This window comes from Heteronotia binoei, chromosome 18 (assembly GCF_032191835.1).
Source record: "Heteronotia binoei isolate CCM8104 ecotype False Entrance Well chromosome 18, APGP_CSIRO_Hbin_v1, whole genome shotgun sequence".
In the NCBI taxonomy this organism is placed as follows: Eukaryota; Metazoa; Chordata; class Lepidosauria; order Squamata; family Gekkonidae; genus Heteronotia; species Heteronotia binoei.
Window position 1 is genome coordinate 4435860 of NC_083240.1, and position 19895 is coordinate 4455754.

Sequence of the window (19895 nt, forward strand, 5' to 3'; positions counted from 1 at the left end):
CCAGTCCACCCCTCTGTGTCACATAGGGTTGCCAAGTCCAATTCAAGAAATATCTGGGGACTTTGGGGGCGGAGCCAGGAGACTTTGGGGGTGGAGCCAGGAGACACTGGGGGCGGAGCCAGGAGCAAGGGTGTGACAAGCATAATTGAACTCCAAGGGAGTTCTGGCCATCACATTTAAAGGGACAGCACACCTTTTAGAATGCCTTCCTTCCATAGAAAATAATGAAGGATAGGGGCACCTTCTTTTGGGGATCATAGAATTGGACCCCCTGGTCCAATCTTTTTGAAACTTGGGAGGTATTTTGGGGAGAGGCACTAGATGCTATACTGAAAATTTGGCGCCTCTACCTCAAAAAACAGCCCCCCAGAGCCCCTGATAGCCACGGATCAATTCCCCATCATTCCCTATGGGTATCGTTCCTGAAGGTGCATAATGGCTATGGGGGTGGAGATTCCCCCGCTGGCCAGCTGGCTGGGGGAGGGAGGAAACCTGTAAAACCAGGGGATCCCCCACTGGGACCTGGGGATTGGGAAGCCTAGTGTCACATAAGAACATAAGAGAAGCCATGTTGGATCAGGCCAATGGCCCATCCAGTCCAACCCTCTGTGTCACATAAGAACATCAGAGAAAACATGTTGGATCAGGCCAACGGCCCATCCAGTCCAACACTTGTGTCACACAGTGGCCAAAACAAAAGCAAAAACCAAGTGCCATCAGGAGGTTCACAAAAGGGGCTAGAAACCCTTCCACTTTGCCCCCCACCCCCGCCTAAGCACCAAGAATACATAGCATCACTGTCCCAGACAGTTCCAACAATACGCTGTGGCTAATAGCCACTGATGGACCTCTGCTCCATATTTTTATCCAATCCCCTCTTGAAGCTGCCTATGCTTTCCACTTTCTCACGCACCTCGAAATGGCACATACATCTAAAACAATTAAACACAACACAAACATCCACTGAAAGGACTGACAGGAAAGCATTTCCTGTTGAATGACCAAGAAAAGCCACCAATCCTTAAAGGCCCGAAGGAAACAAGGCCACTTTGGTTGACCACCTACTCACCCCCATGGCTTCAGTCACCACTGGATTCAAAGCAATACCACCTGACCTACTTCAGCCCGGTGATAAAGGCAAACTCTTCCTTGGGTAGAGTCCTCCCCAATTTTTCCAGAATTGCAAGTTCAGGGCTTTTTTTGTAGAAAAAGCCCAGCAGGAACTCATTTGCATATTAGGCCACACCCCTGATGTCACCATTGTTTCACATGGGGGTGGCAGAAAAAGCCCAGCAGGAACTCATTTGCATATTAGGGCTGGAGAGTTCCAGGACAGTAATTCAGCCATCCAAATCCCATTTGGACCAACTGACAGGCCAAGAGGCCAACCGTGTTCACCACCAGTCTGGAGTCAGAGCTCTCGCCCCTCCCCTCTGACCTCCCAGCCAGGAGCCTTGGTACTGCCCATCCAGGAAACGAGGAGGAGGCAGAAAGCAACAGCTATCCTGCCTCTACTTCCAACTCCTCAGTCCTACCATTTGGAACCCTCAGAAGTAACACCCGGAACCCCTGCTGGGATTGGCTGGAAGCAGGGCTCTTTTTGTAGCAGGATATCCTCTGGATAATAGGCCACGCCCCCCCTGATTTAGCTAATCCTCCAAGAGCTTAGAGGACTTTTAATACAGGGCCTACTGTAAGCTCCAGCAGAATTGGCTACCTCAGGGGTATGTGGCCTAATATGTAGAGAAGCTCCTAATATGCAGAGAGCCAGTTTGGTGTAGTGGTTAAGTGCACGGACTCTTATCTGGGAGAACCGGGTTTGATTCTCCACTCCTCCACTTGCAGCTGCTGGAATGGCCTTGGGTCAGCCATAGCTCTGGCAGAGGTTGTCCTTGAAAGGGCAGCTTCTGGGAGAGCTCTCTCAGCCCCACCCACCTCACAGAGTGTCTGCTGTGGGGGGAGAAGATAAAGGCGATTGCAAGGCTTTTTTGGTAGAAAAAGCCCAACAGGAACTAATTTGCATATTAGGCCACACCTCTGATGACACCATTGTTTTCACATAGGGTTTTTTTTGTAGAAAAAGCCCATCATGGACATTTGCATATTAGGCCACACCTCCTTATGCCATGCCAGCTGGAACAGTGTTTCTGTGCGTTCCTGCTCAAAAAAAGCCCTGGGAGATGGTAAGCTGCTCTGAGTCTCTGATTCAGAGAGAAGGGCGGGGTATAAATCTGCAATTCTTCTTCTTCCTGCTAAAAAAAGAGCCCTGGCTGGAGGCAAGGGTGGAGGGGCAGGGGATTTAAGGGGAATGCATGAGGCCTGCCAGGGAGGAAGGGCCCGTGGCTTAGCTCGTGAGAAGTCCAGAAAGAACCTTGGTCCTGGCTCCACCCCCAGTGTCTCCTGGCTCCACCCCCAAAGTCTCCTGGCTCCGCCCCCAAAGTCCCCAGATATTTCTTGAATTGGATTTGGCAACTCTAGTCTTCTCCCATGCTTAGCTATTTGTCCTGGTTGATTTCCCACTCACCTTACGCCACTCTGAAGTTCCTCTTCTCAGCAGGGCTTCCTTCAGATTTCACATTATCTGCCCTGGAGCTGCAAGTAACGTCGGTGTTTTTGCGTTGCAAACAGAAACTGGTTTTTAGAGGTTTCTTTTTGCTGCAAAAACGCTGCCGGGGCAGATAGCGTGAAATCGGAAGAAAGCCCCGTTGAGAAGAGGTACATGAGAGCGGTGTAAGGTGAGTGGGAAATCAACCAGGACAAATAGCTAAGCATGGGAGAAGACTAGAGTTGCCAAATCCAATTCAAGAAATATCTGGGGACTTTGGGGGTGGAGCCAGGAGACTTTGGGGGTGGAGCCAGGACCAAGGTTGTGACAAGCATAATTGAACTCCAAAGGGAGTTCTGGCCATTGCATTTAAAGGGACTGCACACCTTTTTAAATGCCTTCCTTCCATAGGAAATCATGAAGGATAGGGGCACCTTCTTTTGGGGCTCATAGAATTGGACCCCCTGGTCCAATCTTTTTGAAACTCGGGGAGTACTTTGAGGAGAGGCACTGGATGCTATGATGAAAATTTGGTGCCTCTAACTCAAACAACAGCCCCCCCTAGAGCCCCAGATACCAGTGGATCAATTCCCTGTTATTTCCTATGGGAATAGAGTTCCCAGCAGTCGTTTTCCTCCCCCTCCCCCCGCTTTCTGATGACCCTGAAGTGGGGGGGAAGGCCTCCAAACTGGGGGATCCCCTGCGCCCACCTGGGGATTGGCAACCCTAGAGAAGACAGGGTTGCTTGCCTCTTCCCACATTCATCCAATCTCATTAGTGCCCCTAGGCCTTTGGGAATGTCTGCTTCTCACCAGGGCCTTTTTTTGTAGCAGGAACTCCTTTCCATATTAGGCCACACACCCTGATGTAGCCAATCCTCCAAGAAAAGAAGAAGAAGATATTGGATTTATATCCCACCCTCCACTCCGAAGAGTCTCAGAGCGGCTCACAATCTCCTTTCCCTTCCTCCACCCCCCCCCCCCCACAACAGACACCCTGTGAGGTGGGTGGGGCTGGAGAGGGCTCTCACAGCAGCTGCCCTTTCAAGGACAACCTCTGGCAGAGCTATGGCTGACCCAAGGCCATGCTAGCAGATGCAAGTGGAGGAGTGGGGAATCAAACCCGGTTCTCCCAGATAAGAGTCCACACACTTCACCACTACACCAAACTGGCTCTCCAGCTTATAGTAGACCCTTTAATAAGACACCTGTAAGCTCTTGGAGGATTGGCTACATCAGGGGGTGTGGTCTAATATGCAAAGGAGTTCCTACTACAACAAAAAAAGCCCTCCTCTTCTCCAAAATGCTTCTGAGGGCCATGACCTGACAAAGAATGTAACCACATTAGACCTTGGATCCTCTCCAGGCCATGAGAATGCGTGCACCTTGTTCTCCCAGTCCTTGGTGCTTTGGGCCTTGTTGGTTCCTCTTCCATGTCCAGAGAGGCTGCTTCTGGGTTGGAGCACTTTCTGGCTTGGGCTACATCCGGATCCTCATTTACCAAAGCACTGGTATCTCACAGAATAATAGAGTTGGAAGGGACCATGGTCCTCAAGTAGTGATGTCGACTTTAACACTTGGCCATCCCCAAGTGTCCGGCACTAGTCTCATGATGATGCTAGGGGAGGAGCACTGGGGATCCAGCACTTCCCTGGCACTTTCCAGCATCGTGGGGTAGGGGGACAAGGGGCAGGGGAAGGAGTCTGTTCCTAGACCTAGAGGAGCTGCAGGAGATGGGTTTTGGATCCTGGGAAGTCAGCTCGGGGCCTCAGAAGCACAGGAGTGGTCTGCTTATCCAATCTTCCTCTAATCTAATCTAATCTAATTTAATTTTTAGGTTTGTACTCCTCCCTATCCCGCAAGCGGGCTCAGGGCGGCTTACAACACTAAAACAACTTGTTAAAACAATACCCTAAAAACAGACATTACAGAACAGGAGCAGCACAGTAAACAATCCTACAGGCATAGGCAGAAAAAAGCATGTGGCTGATGGCCAATAGCATAACATACCACCATAATGGTGAAATGCTGGGGGAAGTGATGACTTTCAGAGGATGCCTGCTGGGTTAGCTAAAATTCTAAATAAATAAATAAATAAAGCCTGGCAGGTCCTGCGAAACCTTGATAAGTCCCTTGATAAGGCCCAGAGAACTACAAGCCTGGAAAGCTGTCGTGCTAGGCATGCTGGGAGTTGTAGTTCTTTCTAAAGGTGGGGAGAGGAATCACAGAGCGGGGAAGGGAAGGGAAGGAAAGGAAAGGAAGCGGAAAGGCTCAAGGCTGTTCCAAAAGGGGCGCCAGGCGGGGGTGGGTTGTTCTTCGCAAGGCCTCCCTGGCACTTTTTTTTTTGGCCATTGCGATTTGCAAAAGGCCGCTCTGCCTCCAAATGCCCCAAGAGCGAGTGGAACCAAAATGGCGCCATTTCCCCCCCGCTTCCGAATTTTGGGAGGGCGGGGGAGGAGGCTTCCATATCGGGGGTCCCCCGCCAGGGCGGGGGAGTTGGGAAGCCTAAAGACAGGCCCTGTGAAACCTTGATAAGTCCCTTGAAACCTTCAAAGACAGGCCCTGCGAAACCTTGATAAGCCCCTTGAAACCTTGAAAGTCTTACAGGCCCTGCGAAACCTTGATAAGCCCCTTGAAACCTTGAAAATCTTACAGGCCCTGCGAAACCTTGATAAGTCCCTTGAAACCTTCAAAGGCAGGCCCTGCAAAGCCTTGATAAGCCCCTTGAAACCTTGAAAGTCTTACAGGCCCTGCAAAACCTTGATAAGTCCCTTGAAACCTGGAAAGTCTTACAGGCCCTGTGAAACCTTGATAAGTCCCTTGAAACCTTGAAAGTTTTACAGGCCCTGCGAAACCTTGATAAGTCCCTTGAAACCTGGAAAGTCTTACAGGCCCTGCGAAACCTTGATAAGTCCCTTGAAACCTGGAAAATCTTACAGGCCCTGCGAAACCTTGATAAGTCCCTTGAAACCTGGAAAGTCTTACAGGCCCTGCGAAACCTTGATAAGCGGGAGCTCATTCCACCAGGTAGGGGCGTGGACTGAAAAGGCCCTGGTCCCGTTGAAGCCAGCCAGGCATCCTTAGGACCAGGTACCATGAGAAGATGTTGAACAGCAGACCTCAGAACCCGGGGGGGGGGTTTCATATGGGGAGAGGCAGTCCCGAAGATAATTGCCTTTATTCTAACCAAACTTTGATTCCTGAAGGGCACAGGGCTGAGCACCATCTGGCAGGTTGACTCTTCCCATTTTTCCAACTCGATTTGCTGCAGTGGCTCAGACTGCAACAGCTGCCTCCGTTTCTGGGTCCAGAGATCCTGCTTTTCATCCTGGGAGACCATGTTTGCCACAGGTCACTGCCTGAGAAAGTTTGGTGTGGGAAACCTAGAGCTACTTAGGGCTTCCTTAGGGCAATTTTGGTGACTCTTCTGGCTCATGGGCAGTGCCAGATTAAAACCTGTGGAGGCAGTCAAAATCTTCGGGGGGGCCCTTGCGAATTCATCTCAGAGTTGGAGTACCTGCCTTGCCACTCATGTCCCCCACTGCAGTACCTTCTCAAAAGCTCTAACAAAGCTGCAGGGGAGAGGCAGAGAGAGGCAAACTTGTCAACAAAACCAGTAGCAGCCGCACCAGGCAAGTTGAGCAAAGAGTGGCTCAGTTGCTGGCTGCTCTTACAGACTGGGAGGGCTGCAAGCAGGGGGCAAACTGGGGTGGGGGGAAAGCCAGTGTTTTGCAGCCAATGTCCCCTCTAAGCTGTGGAGTCTTGTGAGCAAAAATTCTACTTTGCGAGCTACTGGCATTCAAGTTGTGAGCTGCTGCATCAATTAGTGTGCTCTGGGGCCATCCTTCCTGAGCTAAGACAAAAATGTGTGAGGCTAAAAAAACCTGTGAGCTAGCTCATACTAACTCCGCTTAGAGGGAACACTGTTTGCAGCAGCAGACTAACACAGCTAACTCCTCTGGATAGATGGCACTGGAAAACATGTGTCTCTTCTAGGGCTCAAGTTTCTCAGATGTTTCCCTTGAGGAGGAAAGTTGGGGGAACCATAGTTCCATGGTGGAGCACAAGCTTAGTGTGCCCAGAGTACCATGTTCGATTCCCACTTGCTCCAGATAAAGGGTAGACTGGCTTGGAAAGACTACTTGGCCTTGTACGTTGACCTGCAACTAACATATCAATGTCAAGTATGGTGTGGAGAGCCAGTTTGGGGTTAAGTGCATGGACTCCTATCTGGGAGAACCAGGTTTGATTCCCCACTCCTCCACTTGCAGCTGCTGGAATGGCTTTGGGTCAGCCATAGCTCTCTCACAGAGATGTCCTTGAAAAGGCAGCTGCTGTGGGAGCCCTCTCAGCCACACCTACCTCACATGGTGTCTGTTGTGGGGGGAAAAGATAAATGAGATTGTAAGCCACTCTGAGACTCTGCGATTCAGAGTGAAGGGCACTTTCCCTATGAAGAAAGGTTAAAATGCTTGGGGTTCTTTAGCTCTTTAGAGAAACATCGACTGAGGGGTGACATGATAGAGGTTTACAAGATTATGCACAGGATGGAGAAAGTAGAGAAAGAAGTACTTTTCTCCCTTTCTCACAATACGAGAACTCATGGACACTCAATGAAATTGCTGAGTGGTTGGGTTAGAACGGATAAAAGGAAATACTTCTTCACCCAAAGGGTGATTAACACATGGAATTCACTGCCACAGGAGGTGGTGGCAGCTACAAACATAGCAAGCTTCAAGAAGGGATTGGATAAACATATGGAGCAGAGGTCCATCAGTGGCTATTAGCCATAGCGTATTGATGGAACTCTCTGTCTAGGGCAAGTGATGCTCTATATTCTTGATGCTTGGGGGGAGGCAACAGTGAGAGTCTTCTAGTGTCCTAGCCCCACTGATGGACCTCCTGATGGCACCTGGGTTTTTTCTGGCCACTGTGTGACACAGAGTGTTGGAATGGATGGGCCATTGGCCAACATGGCTTCTCTTATGTTCTCTTATATAAATCCAATATAATCTTCTTGTTCTTCTTCTTTGACCAGGACAGAAGGACCATTGGCCAGCTCAGCATATAGCAGCTTCATGTGTCCATGACCTCCAGGTTCACCTCGATCAATGTTTGGAGCCAAAGTGTCCCCAGAAGATTGATGCAACTTGAGCTCTTTCAAGGGTCATAAATGAATCCCATTGTTCTGCAGAAACGGGAACATTCCTCTTCACTGCGAGCAGGAAAGAACCAATGGCCCATCTGAACCTGCTTTTGGTTTCAGGCCAGAAGCATGTTGGGTCACCTGAGGCTGCCCCAGATGGGTTATATAGCGAAGGCTGCAGGGGGCACTCAAAGGATAGCAGACCCGAAGACCTGATTTCTTGTTCCACTCGCTCTTCATCATCATGAAGCTGATGGCCTTCTTTCTCATCACCACGTTGCTGGTGGTGGCTGAGAGGGTAAGTAGATGCAAAGGGGGTCTTCTGAATGCTCTATGCTTCATGCAGCCATCAGGCAAGAAACACGTGAAGTGTGGCTTATGAAAAAGCAGAGTATTCCGGGGTGGGGGGCCTTTTTAAAAGTCATAGCTTTCAAGAGGGGTACCATCTTTCCCCTCACCCAAGCCATGGCATTTCATTCTCAAAAGCAAGTCATTCCAAAGCAGCCCAGGAACACGTTTGCTATTAAAACATTCACATGACTGTCTTAAATCCAATATCGCATGCACATATAGACTGCCTTCTACTGAATCAGACCCTGGGTCAACCAAGGCCAACGATGTCTAGTTAGAATGGCAGCAGATCTCCAGGGTCTCAGGCTGAGGTCTTCCACCTGTCAGAACTCAATGAACTTCAAACGGATCCCATACTCAGTTACAAAGCTAGGATTTTATTGAAGAGAACTAGGTGCTGGAAAAGGCAAGATAACAGTAATGGCGAGAGCCAGCATCAGCTTGATTTTATACACGTAAAGCAAACATCTCACAAAGCCACAATTCACATTGTAGGGCGCAGCTGTCTTCTCACCATCACTATCAGTAGAGAGGATGCCTCCCTACTTCGAAGGCCATGCTGTTCGGCTTCAAAGGGTCCCAGTGTGAGAATGTGCAGAGACAAGACATAATTCATTCTACAGCCCCAAATATTTTGGATACCAGTGGGGCAAGGTTAATTACTATTCAGGCACTCTGGGTTAAACAGAGGTTACAACATGGAGTCAGTTTGGTTCAGTTACAATATAGCTCTAAGACACAGTAAAACTACCATACAGCATTGGTCACATTATAGGGGACCAGCAGCAAAGATACAAGTTCTGACATACTGCCCCCCCTAAGCGCCCCCTCCCGCGGGACCGGCTTTGGGCTTGTGCGGGTACAGTAGGTGAAACTTTTTTAGCAGTTGCGGAGCCACTACGTTCTGAGATTCGACCCACTCGTCACAGCTCGGGGGGAAGTGTTTCCACCTGATCAAATAATACAGTTTCCCCCGTTTGACTCTGGAGTCCAGGATCTCCTGGACCTCATGGTGACTCTGACCCCTCACTGTCGTCGGAGGGGGCGGTGGGGCCCTGGGATGGAAGGACGTAGCACCAGGGTCTTTCCGAAGCAAGCTGCAATGAAAAACAGGATGGATCTTACTTAGAGATTTGGGTAGTTCGAGTTCTACCGTTACTTTATTTATCACCCTTTTGATTTTGAAAGGTCCGAGGAACTTCAGTGCCAGTTTGCGACAGGACTGAGGAAGGGGGAGGTTTTTTGTTGACAGGAAAACTGTATCCCCCACCTTTAGATCCCACTCCGGAGAGTGTTTTTTGTCAAATTGTTTTTTGTATGCTTTTTTCGCTTCCTCCAGGTTTTCCTGAATTCCCTTCCAGCCTTCACGAAGTCCCTCCCACCATTGTTGGCACGATGTCGGTTGGGACGGGTTAGCTGGGAGGGCGAGCGTGGGGAACGGCTTGCCCTCGTAACCATTGATGATTTGAAAAGGGGAGGTTTTGGTCGAGCTATGGAGGCTATTGTTGTAGCCGTATTCTGCAAAGGGGAGGAGGTCTACCCAGTTGGACTGTTGGAAATTAATGAAGCAGCGGAGGTATTGCTCTAGAAGGCCATTAACCCTCTCCGTCTGTCCGTCCGACTGGGGGTGGTAGGCAGAACTCAATCCCTGCTCAATACCAGCTAGTTTGCAGAACTCCCGCCAGAAGTTGGCAACGAACTGTGTTCCGCGGTCACTAATGACCTTGTCTGGGAATGAGTGTAGGCGTACAATGTGAGTGAAAAAGAGTTGGGCAAGTTTCTTGGCGGTAGGTAATTGTTTGCAAGGAATGAAGTGAGCCTGCTTTGAAAAGGTATCGACTACGACCAAGATGACTGTCTTGCCCTGCGAAGGCGGGAGCTCTACAATGAAGTCCATGGAGACTACCGACCAAGGTCGGGTTGCTGTAGGGAGGGGGACTAGGTGGCCCGGAGGTTTGCCCCCCCTCCGTTTTGCCATGAGGCACGTGGGACATGACAGTACAAATTCTGAAACATCTTTTTTCATTTTCGGCCACCAAAATTGGCGGGTGAGCAAGTTGAGCGTTTTAACATAGCCAAAGTGGCCGGCCAAGCGGCTTGAGTGGCAGCGGTCCAAAACCTCTTTCCTGAGGGGATCGGGCACATAGATTTTTTCATTATGTAAATAGAGCCCGTTCTCGGCTTTGACCAAGTTGGGGGGGCGGTCAGCTTCCTGTTTGTACTCCGAGAGGAATCGAGCAAGTAATTCTAAGTCCGGAGGGTCGGTCTGTTTGCCGGAGCGGGTGGTGACTCCCCCCGCGATGGCTGAGGGGGAAATTAGTGAGTCTACCACCTCCTCTCTAAGACTGTCGTGTTGGGGCAGGCGGGAAAGGGCGTCCGCTAAAAAGTTCTTTGAGCCTGGGATGTGTTTCAGCACAAAATCAAACTTAGCAAAGAAACCTGCCCACCGGATCTGTTTTGCAGTCATTTTGCGACGCCCAGTGAGGGCTTCCAGGTTTTTGTGATCGGTCCAAATTTCGAAGGGGACTCTCGCTCCTTCAAGCCAGGAGCGCCAGGTCTTTAAGGCAAACATGACTGCAAACGCTTCCTTGTCCCAGACTGACCAATTTCTCTGTTCATTGGAAAATTTCCTGGAAATATAGGCACATGGTCGGAGCGCCCCATTTTCCCCCCTCTGCATTAATATGGCTCCCACAGCGGCGTCGGAGGCGTCGCATTGGACCACGAAGGGCTTTAGTTCGTCAGGGTGCGCCAGCACGGGTTCGGAGGTGAAGAGGCGTTTTAGCTCAGTGAAAGCTTTTTGGCAGTCCGGCGTCCACGTTAGGCGTGCGCCGGGTTTTTTAGCCTCGTCACCCTTCCCCTTGGTTTTGAGGAGTTCTGTAAGGGGGAGCATGACCGTGGCGAACCCCTTTATGAAGTCGCGGTAAAAGTTAGCGAACCCGATAAAACTTTGTAATTGCTTGCGGGTTCGAGGGGGTTCCCAGTCTAACACCGCTTGGACCTTTGCGGGGTCCATGGACAATCCCTCCCCCGACACCCGGAAGCCCAAATAATCAAGTTCGGTCTTGTGGAATTCACATTTCGACAGTTTGGCATACAGTTTGTGTTTACAAAGGGTGCTTAACACTTTTCTGACCAAAGGCACATGAGACTTTAGATCTTGTGAATAGATAATGATGTCATCAAGGTACACTACCACCCCCTTGAACAGGAAGTCCCGCAGCACTTCATTGATAAAGTTCATAAAAACGCCCGGGGCTCCCTGTAGCCCAAACGGCATGACAAGGTACTCAAATTGTCCCAGTGGGGTGTTGAAGGCTGTTTTCCATTCGTCCCCCTCTTTGATGCGGACGCGAAAGTACGCGTCCCGGAGGTCGAGTTTGGTAAATATTTTCCCCTTTGCTACAGTGTTTAACAAGTCCTTTATCAACGGGATCGGGTAGGCGTTGGACATGGAAATCCCGTTTATCGCACGAAAATCTGTGCAAAGTCTAAGCGACCCGTCCTTTTTCTTTCGGAATAGAACGGGGGCGGCATGGGGTGCTGTGGCCGGTCGAATAAAACCACGCTTTAGATTTTTGTCCAAAAACTTTCGGAGTTCCGCCTTCTCCGCCCAACCCATGGAGTACAGTTTCGCTTTGGGAAGCTGCTGCCCGGGGATTAGCTCAATGGCGCAGTCTGTAGGGCGGTGGGGCGGTAGCTCATCCGCTTCCTTCTCGCTAAATGCCAGTTTTAAGTCTCGGTACTCCTTGGGGATGGAGGCGACTTCCTCAAGTGTGAGGCACGCCCGCATGTTTTGGGGGGGGGCGTGCGGCCCCCATTCGGGGCGCCAGTGGTGATGCTCGCACCTCCAATCTGGGAACCGGACGATCTGTTCCTCCCACCTTATGTCGGGTTGGTGGCGGGCGAGCCAGGCTGAGCCAACTACCACGTCGAAAGAGCAGGAGGGGGCAATTACGAAAGTCTCAATTCCCCAATGCTCCTCGGTCCCTACCGGGACCGCCTGAGTTTCTAAAACACATGGCTCCCCCCTCATGGGCCCCCCGTCCATTTGCTGGAACTGCATCGGTTGTGGCAGGGGCGAAGTGGCTAATCCCAGCGCCTCAACTAGGCGGGGGGTGATCAAGTCCCTGTTACACCCTGAGTCGATTAGTGCTCGGGCGTGCATGAATCTCTTTAGGTTCGGGTTTAGGAGGGTAACGGCCATAAAAAGTAAACCCCCAGTTGCTCTCACCGTGAGGAGTGCCGGCTGTTGCTGGACCTGCTTTGCGGCACCCATTAAAGCAGGTCGCTGTCGTTTCCCGCCGACTCGGTGTCGTCCGACTCCTCGGTCGATTCTTCGACTGCCGCCAGGCTGGTGGTAAAATCCTCGTCAGTCGCCAAGGAAGTGGCGACGGAGCCCCGACTGGGCTCCTTCGATCGGCTGCTCTTCTTCTTCTTCGGGCCCGGGGTGGTTGGCCGCGCCGTGGGTGGTGTGGATCCCGCTTTCCCAGGGCAGTTAGCAGCAAGATGATTTGGGTCCCCGCATTGGAAGCATTTGCGGGCGGGAGACGGGGTGGAGGTCGTCGGGGCCTTCTTCCCTTCCGATTTAGTTGGGGTTTGTTTGGCTCCCTTCCTCGCTAGTTGCTGTCTCCTCATCCCCACGTGTTGGAGGTTGGTCTCCACCTCCCCGGCCAGTTGGATCCAGCCGACCAGCGTGTCGGGCCTCCCCTGACTGTAACAGCGGTCGAGGATGCTTGGATTCAACCCGTTGATGAACGCGGTGTATTTCATGACCTCGTTCCATCCCCTTGCTGCCGCGCAGTACCCCAGGAATTCGGTGGCGTACTCGCGGGTGGAGCGGTTGCCCTGCTCGATGCGTTGGAGGGCAGCGACCGCCTTCTCTTCCCGTAAAGGATCTCCATACTGGCGGAGCATCGCGTGCAGGAACCCTGCCACGGTAGCTAATTCGGGCTTTCTTCCCATGAAAAGCCCCACGTACCACTTGCGGGCCGCCCCTCTCAGTCGAGACGCGATGTGGTACACTCGGCTGGCCTCGGTAGGGTAGTCGGCACCCCAGTGGGTGAAGAACGTGTCGCACTGGATAGTAAAGTATTCCACGTCCTCCGGATTCCCATCGAACGTAATCTTCAACTCTCTTCCCCGTCCCTCGGCCCCACCAGGCGCTCGCGGCGCCCCAGGCGGCGGCGCTGGGCCCGGTAGGGCCGGCGGGATCGGGACGGGTGGTGCAGGCGGCGCCGGGGCGGCCGGGGCCCCTGGTGCAGGTGGCGCCGGTGGTGCCGGGGCGGCTGGAGCCGGCGGAGCCGGAGGGGCCGGGGCTGCTGGACCCACTGGGGCCGGCGGCGCCGGGGCAGCCGGAGCTTGCGGGGCGGGGGCCGGCGGGGCGACGGGCGGTTGCCCCAGTGGCAGCACTCCATACGGTATCCCCAGGACCGCGGTTTGCAAAGTGCGGAGCTGGTCGTGGATAGCGCCCAGGTTCTGCTGCATCTCCTCGGCCATCGTCACGCGGGAGCGGTGCACATCGCCGTGGATCTCCCGCACCCAATCGAATAATTCGTTGCGGAGGGTCCGGATCGGGTCTTCCCCCCCTCGGGGCTCCGTACCCTCCGCCTGGCCCTCGTCGTCGTCTCCTGCCCCTCCTTCGCCCAACATGCTTCGGTACCGCTGCTCCGCGGCGTCGATTGCTGCCGTGGACTTCCGTGGGCTCCAGGTTCGCGGGGCCGGGAAAGCGGCGTCGACCGAGAAGGGCGCTGGAACCTTAATTTTGCGTCGGACCCCCGTCACGTTTGGGTCGAGCGGCGGGTCCTCCGATGGGGTGGTGGGCTCTCCGTCGTCTGGTACTTTTGCCGCCATCGGGCCAAGCCTCCAGTACAGATAAGCCACGAACAATGGGATTACTGTTATAATGTCAGAACTCAATGAACTTCAAACGGATCCCATACTCAGTTACAAAGCTAGGATTTTATTGAAGAGAACTAGGTGCTGGAAAAGGCAAGATAACAGTAATGGCGAGAGCCAGCATCAGCTTGATTTTATACACGTAAAGCAAACATCTCACAAAGCCACAATTCACATTGTAGGGCGCAGCTGTCTTCTCACCATCACTATCAGTAGAGAGGATGCCTCCCTACTTCGAAGGCCATGCTGTTCGGCTTCAAAGGGTCCCAGTGTGAGAATGTGCAGAGACAAGACATAATTCATTCTACAGCCCCAAATATTTTGGATACCAGTGGGGCAAGGTTAATTACTATTCAGGCACTCTGGGTTAAACAGAGGTTACAACATGGAGTCAGTTTGGTTCAGTTACAATATAGCTCTAAGACACAGTAAAACTACCATACAGCATTGGTCACATTATAGGGGACCAGCAGCAAAGATACAAGTTCTGACACCACCTTGCCTGTGTTGTTGTTCAGTTGCACAGTCGAGTCCGACTCTTTGCGACCCCATGGACAAAGTCACGCCAGGCCCTCCTGTCTTCCACCATCCTCCAAAGTCTGCTCAAATTCATGTTAGTTACATCAGTAACGCTGTCCAGCCATCTCATCTTTTGCCGTCCCCTTCTTCTTTTGCCTTGTCTTTCCCAGCATCAGGATCTTCTCCAGGGAGTGCTCCCTTCTCATTTGGTGGCTAAAATATTTGAGCTTCAGCATCTGACCTTCCAGGAAACAGTCAGGGTTGATTTCCCTTAGGACTGACTGATTGGATCTTCTTGCAGTCCAAGGGACTCTCAAGAGTCTTCTCCAGCACCACAGCTCAAAAGCATCTATTCTTCTGCGCTCAGCCTTCCCTATGGTCCAACTCTCACGGCCATACGTTATTACTGGGAATGCCATCACTTTGACTATAGGGACTTTTGTTGGCAGGGTGATGTCTCTACTTTTTATTATACTGCCTAGGTTTGCCATAGCGTTCCTCCCAAGGAGCAAACATCTTTTAAGTTCATAGCTACAGTCACCATCTGCAGTGATTTTGTCACTACTTCCATGTCTTACCCCTTCTATTTGCCTATTATCATATTAAAGTTTTTAAAAATACTGAAGAGCAGTGTCCCCTCTAAGCTGAGCTAGCTCACAGTTTTTTAGCCTCCGGATCACACATTTTTGTCTTAGCTCAGGAAAGATGGCCCCAGAGCACACTAATTTATCCAGTAGCTCACAACTTTAATGTCAGTAGCTCACAAAGTAGAATGTTTACTCACAAGACTTTGCAGCTGAGAGGGAGGAATGCTGAAGAGTTCACTCTGAATCCAGATTTTCTTTCATTGCCCACAACAAAAGCGAATTCTTCACCCCCATGGGATGGTTGATCACCCTCTCTCAAGAACTGCTGGTTTTCCCTTCTCTCATTCACTTGCTGCTGTCGGTGGGGGGAGGAATGAAGGAAAGCTCTCCCCCCTTTTCTATCAGCATGCCTAGGGTAGCTTTGATTTGGTGTAGTGGTTAGGTGTGCGGACTCTTATCTGGGAGAACCGGGTTTGATTCCCAGCACCTCCACTTGCAGCTGCTGGAATGGCCTTGGGGCAGCCATAGTGGTTAAGTGAGCGGACTCTTATCTGGGAGAACCGGGTTTGATTCCCCACTCCTCCACTTGCAGCTGCTGGAATGGCCTTGGGTCAGCCATAGTGATTAGGTGTGCGGACTCTTATCTGGGAGAACCGGGTTTGATTCCCCACTCCTCCACTTGCAGCTGCTGGAATGGCCTTGGGGCAGCCATAGTGGTTAGGTGTGCGGACTCTTATCTGGGAGAACCGGGTTTGATTCCCAGCACCTCCACTTGCAGCTGCTGGAATGGCCTTGGGTCAGCCATACCTCTCACAGGAGTTGTCCTTGAAGGGGCAGCTGCTGTGAGAGCCCTCTCAGCCTCACCCACCTCACAAGGTGTCTGTTGTGGGGGGAGAAGATATAGGAGATTGTAAGCCGCTCTGAATCTCTGATTCAGAGAGAAGGGTGAGGTATAAATCTGCAGTTCTTTTCTTCTTCTTTCCTTTCTCCCACTGAAGCTCTACAATGCTGTTGAGCAGCAGAAATAAATATGACCTTAAAGGATGAAAGGATGGGGGGTGGGGGGTGGGATTGGGATCCTTATCACAAAATTTAAAAATGCAAAGCATTTGAGGCTGAAAGTTCAGAAAGGCCCATCAGAAGACTCATAATAAAAGATATTCTCAGACCCTCCAACACTGAGCACTCTGAAAGGATGTGCCAGTTCTAGCTAAAGGTCAAAGGTAAATATGAAGCCTAGGGCATCTACCTGAAGCAGGTATACTCAAAAGTAACTCCCTCTTGGTGCAATAAGACAGACCATTTTAGCACTAACCTTGCTGCGATATTGCCCCGCGCCAGGCTTCTGTTTCCCTCCGGAGCAAATTAGCGATTTGGCACCAGCTGCTCCACACCACCATTTTGCACCAGGCCAATCAGCAATTTGCCACACAGCAGCATAAACCTGTTTTTTCAGGTGTACACTGCCGTGTGGCAAATCACAGGTTGCCCTGTGGAGCAAAATGGCAGTGTGGAGCAGCTGGTGCAAAATTGCTAGTTTGCAATGTCAGAGCAAGGTTAGTGCAAAAACAGTCATACCGCCAGGACAGTGCTCTTAGGATTGTAGCCTACAACTTGGCAACAGCAGCATCCTCCCCCACCCCCTGCAGTGGAAGGAAACCTAAAACATGGAGTTCCCCAGGACTCCACTATTGGAAATTCTTTACTGCCCCTTGGGTCACACTCTGAAGAACTACATCTCCCAGGGTTCATAGTGCTTGAGCCTTGGCAGCTGCAGTGTTCTAGGAACCCCAAGGGGTCAAAGCAGTCAGAGAATTCCTACAGCCTCTTCTGTGGCTGTTTCTGGAACCCAGTGCCAGACAGCTCTGCAGAAGGAGATGGAAGGGGATGGCCTATAAATCAGGGTTTTCAAACATGAGGCCCAGGGGCTGAATCAGGCTCCCGGTGGGCTTCTATCAGGCCACCGAGCAACTAGCTGTCATCTGCTTCCTTTTCCGTCTCTCTTGCTTCTTTCTGCATCACAGCTTGCTTTGCCAGGCTTGCTCAATCACACAGGAGCTACAGAACAAAACTTCTATTTTCTCCATTAGCTGAGGCTCCACCCGTGGGGAGGAGGCAGAGTTTGCTTTGCCAGGCTCCCTCAGTCGCACAGCAGAGCTACTGAGCCAAGCCTCTCTTCCTTCTATTGGCTGAGGCTCCTCCCCCTCCTGGTCCCCTGGGGAAGGAAGGAAAGAGCCAGAGCTTCCTTCGCTCAGTTCCCTGGATTCCATGGCAGAAATATAAAGAAAACACCTTTAAGACCAATGAGACCATTTTTTATTTTAAGTTTTTTGTAAAAAATTAAAAACCTTTGAGATTGTGTCCTTTATAAAGTTTTTATCTCTGCTACCTAATCTAAAATAGGAACACACATGGCCCGGCCTGACAAGGTCTCATTTATGTCAGATCCGGCCCTCATAACAAATGAGTTTGATACCCTTTCTCTAAATCCTCAGATGGCCTATGGCTAGACTTCTTGGTGTCTCAGTCCACCTGAAAGTAAGGTAAAGGCTGCTGAGCTGGGAGTGATTCCTGTTCTGAATTTAATCTCCCCTGTCATCTTTCTAGGGATTCACTCGGCTAGAGAGTCAGACCCGCAGTGTGGTCAATACAAACTCCACTGCACAGCCTGGAACACGTCTCCTAATCCTCTACTTGCAGCTCCTGTTCCTGTTCTCTGGAAGACAGTGGGGGCGGGGGGCAGGCAGCTCCCAGCTGAGGGGTCAAGAGGAGATGTGCTTTGAACTTCCGGGGCAGGAAAATGCCGAGCTGAGCTGCTTCCCATAAAGGGAGCAGGCTGGAACTTCTGTTCGGGGTAGTGGAAGGCAAATTAATGCCTACTGCCTACTTTTCTCAGACAGAGATTAGTCCAAGATATGCACAGAAAACTTTGAGGAGATTTACCTTGGCTAAAAGGGAGTCCCGGGAGGGGGAGATCCTTTGAGGCTTTGAGGGGTCTCTGGAGAAGAGTTGCATTTTCATCATCTGCAGAAGCTTCCAGAGTCATTTATTTGACATAAGCTCGACAGAATCCTAGCCTTCTTGGACATTACTCAACATCTAAAGCTACACAAGACCGGTGTGGATCTGGATAAGTTGCAGAAAAGGTACAGATTACTATCTTTCATTCCGGGACTATTTTAGTTAAACAGAATAAATTCAAAAGGTTTGAAATAGAAATTTAGAAAGCTTGGAAGAAGAAGGGAAGAAGAGGTGAAAATTGGACTTTTTAATTTTAAAGGACAGTGCTAAAAAGTCAGAAGGAATTTATTGTTTGGTCTACTTGTGGTTTTGAAAAAAGAGCACCATCGTCACAGACCTGCAGCATACACAACACAGGAAGTACTTCAAGTATCATGAGATCTCTCTACCAGCGAAAACGGGGTTTGGTGGCAAGTAAAGCAGGAAGTATTAGATGAAAAGCCTACTCTAGGATTATAATACCATAGAAAAACATCGGCAGCCATTGCAAGGAGGTCAAAATTAAAATAATAATTTTAAAGTGTTCAGGACATTAGTAATTATTGGAAACAATTGAGATGGTGATGAATAGATAAATACTATTGGACAGTAATGTCAATATTGGACTTTAGAAGCTTTTAAAGGATTTTTTTAAAGGGAAGCAGAAAGTCGCGACTGCCATTTTGAAAGAAAGAAAATTTCAAAAATTAATATCTCAGCCTAGGAGGCTCTGAGGACAGCGAAATTAGGCTTGTTGCAAAAAGCAAGCTCTAATCTTTTGAATTTGATAGTTGAATTTTAATTTGGTGAGATCAAAATTTTTGGTGTTTTTAAATGTCAGAGCATAAGCAAACCCATACAACGGCTGCCTCTCTGGAGAAAATGCAGGAACAATAGAGGCAATAGAGGCTAGAATGATGAAAGGTATGAAAGACATGATAACTGCCTCTAAGAAAGAAATTATAGAAGAGATTAAAAGGCATATTGAGGATCTCAGAAATGAGACTGAGGAAACATCTAAGAAAGTGCGGAAGGTAGAAAGGAGAATAAAAGTACATGATTCCACCTTGTTGAAAATACAGGAAAAAGTGACAATTCATGACTGCAAATTGATGGAAACTCACATACATCTGAGAGGAGTACCTGAAAAGGAAGAGAGTGATTTGAAAGAATATATAATAAAAATAATCACAAAATTTTTGGAGGAAGATCCTGAAGAGTCTAAAAATATGTATGACTATTTGTATAGAGCGAACTCATTCTATGCCAAAAAAAAAAAATCTACCAAGAGATGTGGTCATAAGATATATGACAAAAGAAATGGTGGGAAAGATTATGAACAAAAATTTTGAAAAGACATTGATTGTGGCAGGTAGTAGAGTAAAAATCATGAAGGAATTATCAAAGCAAGTGATAAATGACCGAAGAATATACAAAAAACTCACAGAGAAACTATGGGACAATGAAATGAGGTATAGATGGATAATACCTGAAGGTCTGAGCTTTGAACTTCAGGGAAAAAGAACCACAATTACAAATGAACTGGAACTGCGTAGATTTTATGAAGAACATAAAGAATTTGCACCATGATGGATTACAAATTATTATCTTGGAATGTAAATGGACTGAATTCAACACAAAAAAGAAGGGCAACATTTCATTGGATTAAAAAGCAAAATTGTAATATAGTTTGTCTACAAGAAGTACATATAAAACAGAAGGATTATAAATTTTTATGGAATAAACAGTTGGGATTAGAATTTTATTCCCTGGCTGAGAGGAAGAAAAAGGCAGTAATTTTTTTATGTTAAAAAGGAATTGGATCCAAAATTAATATTTAAAGATAAAAA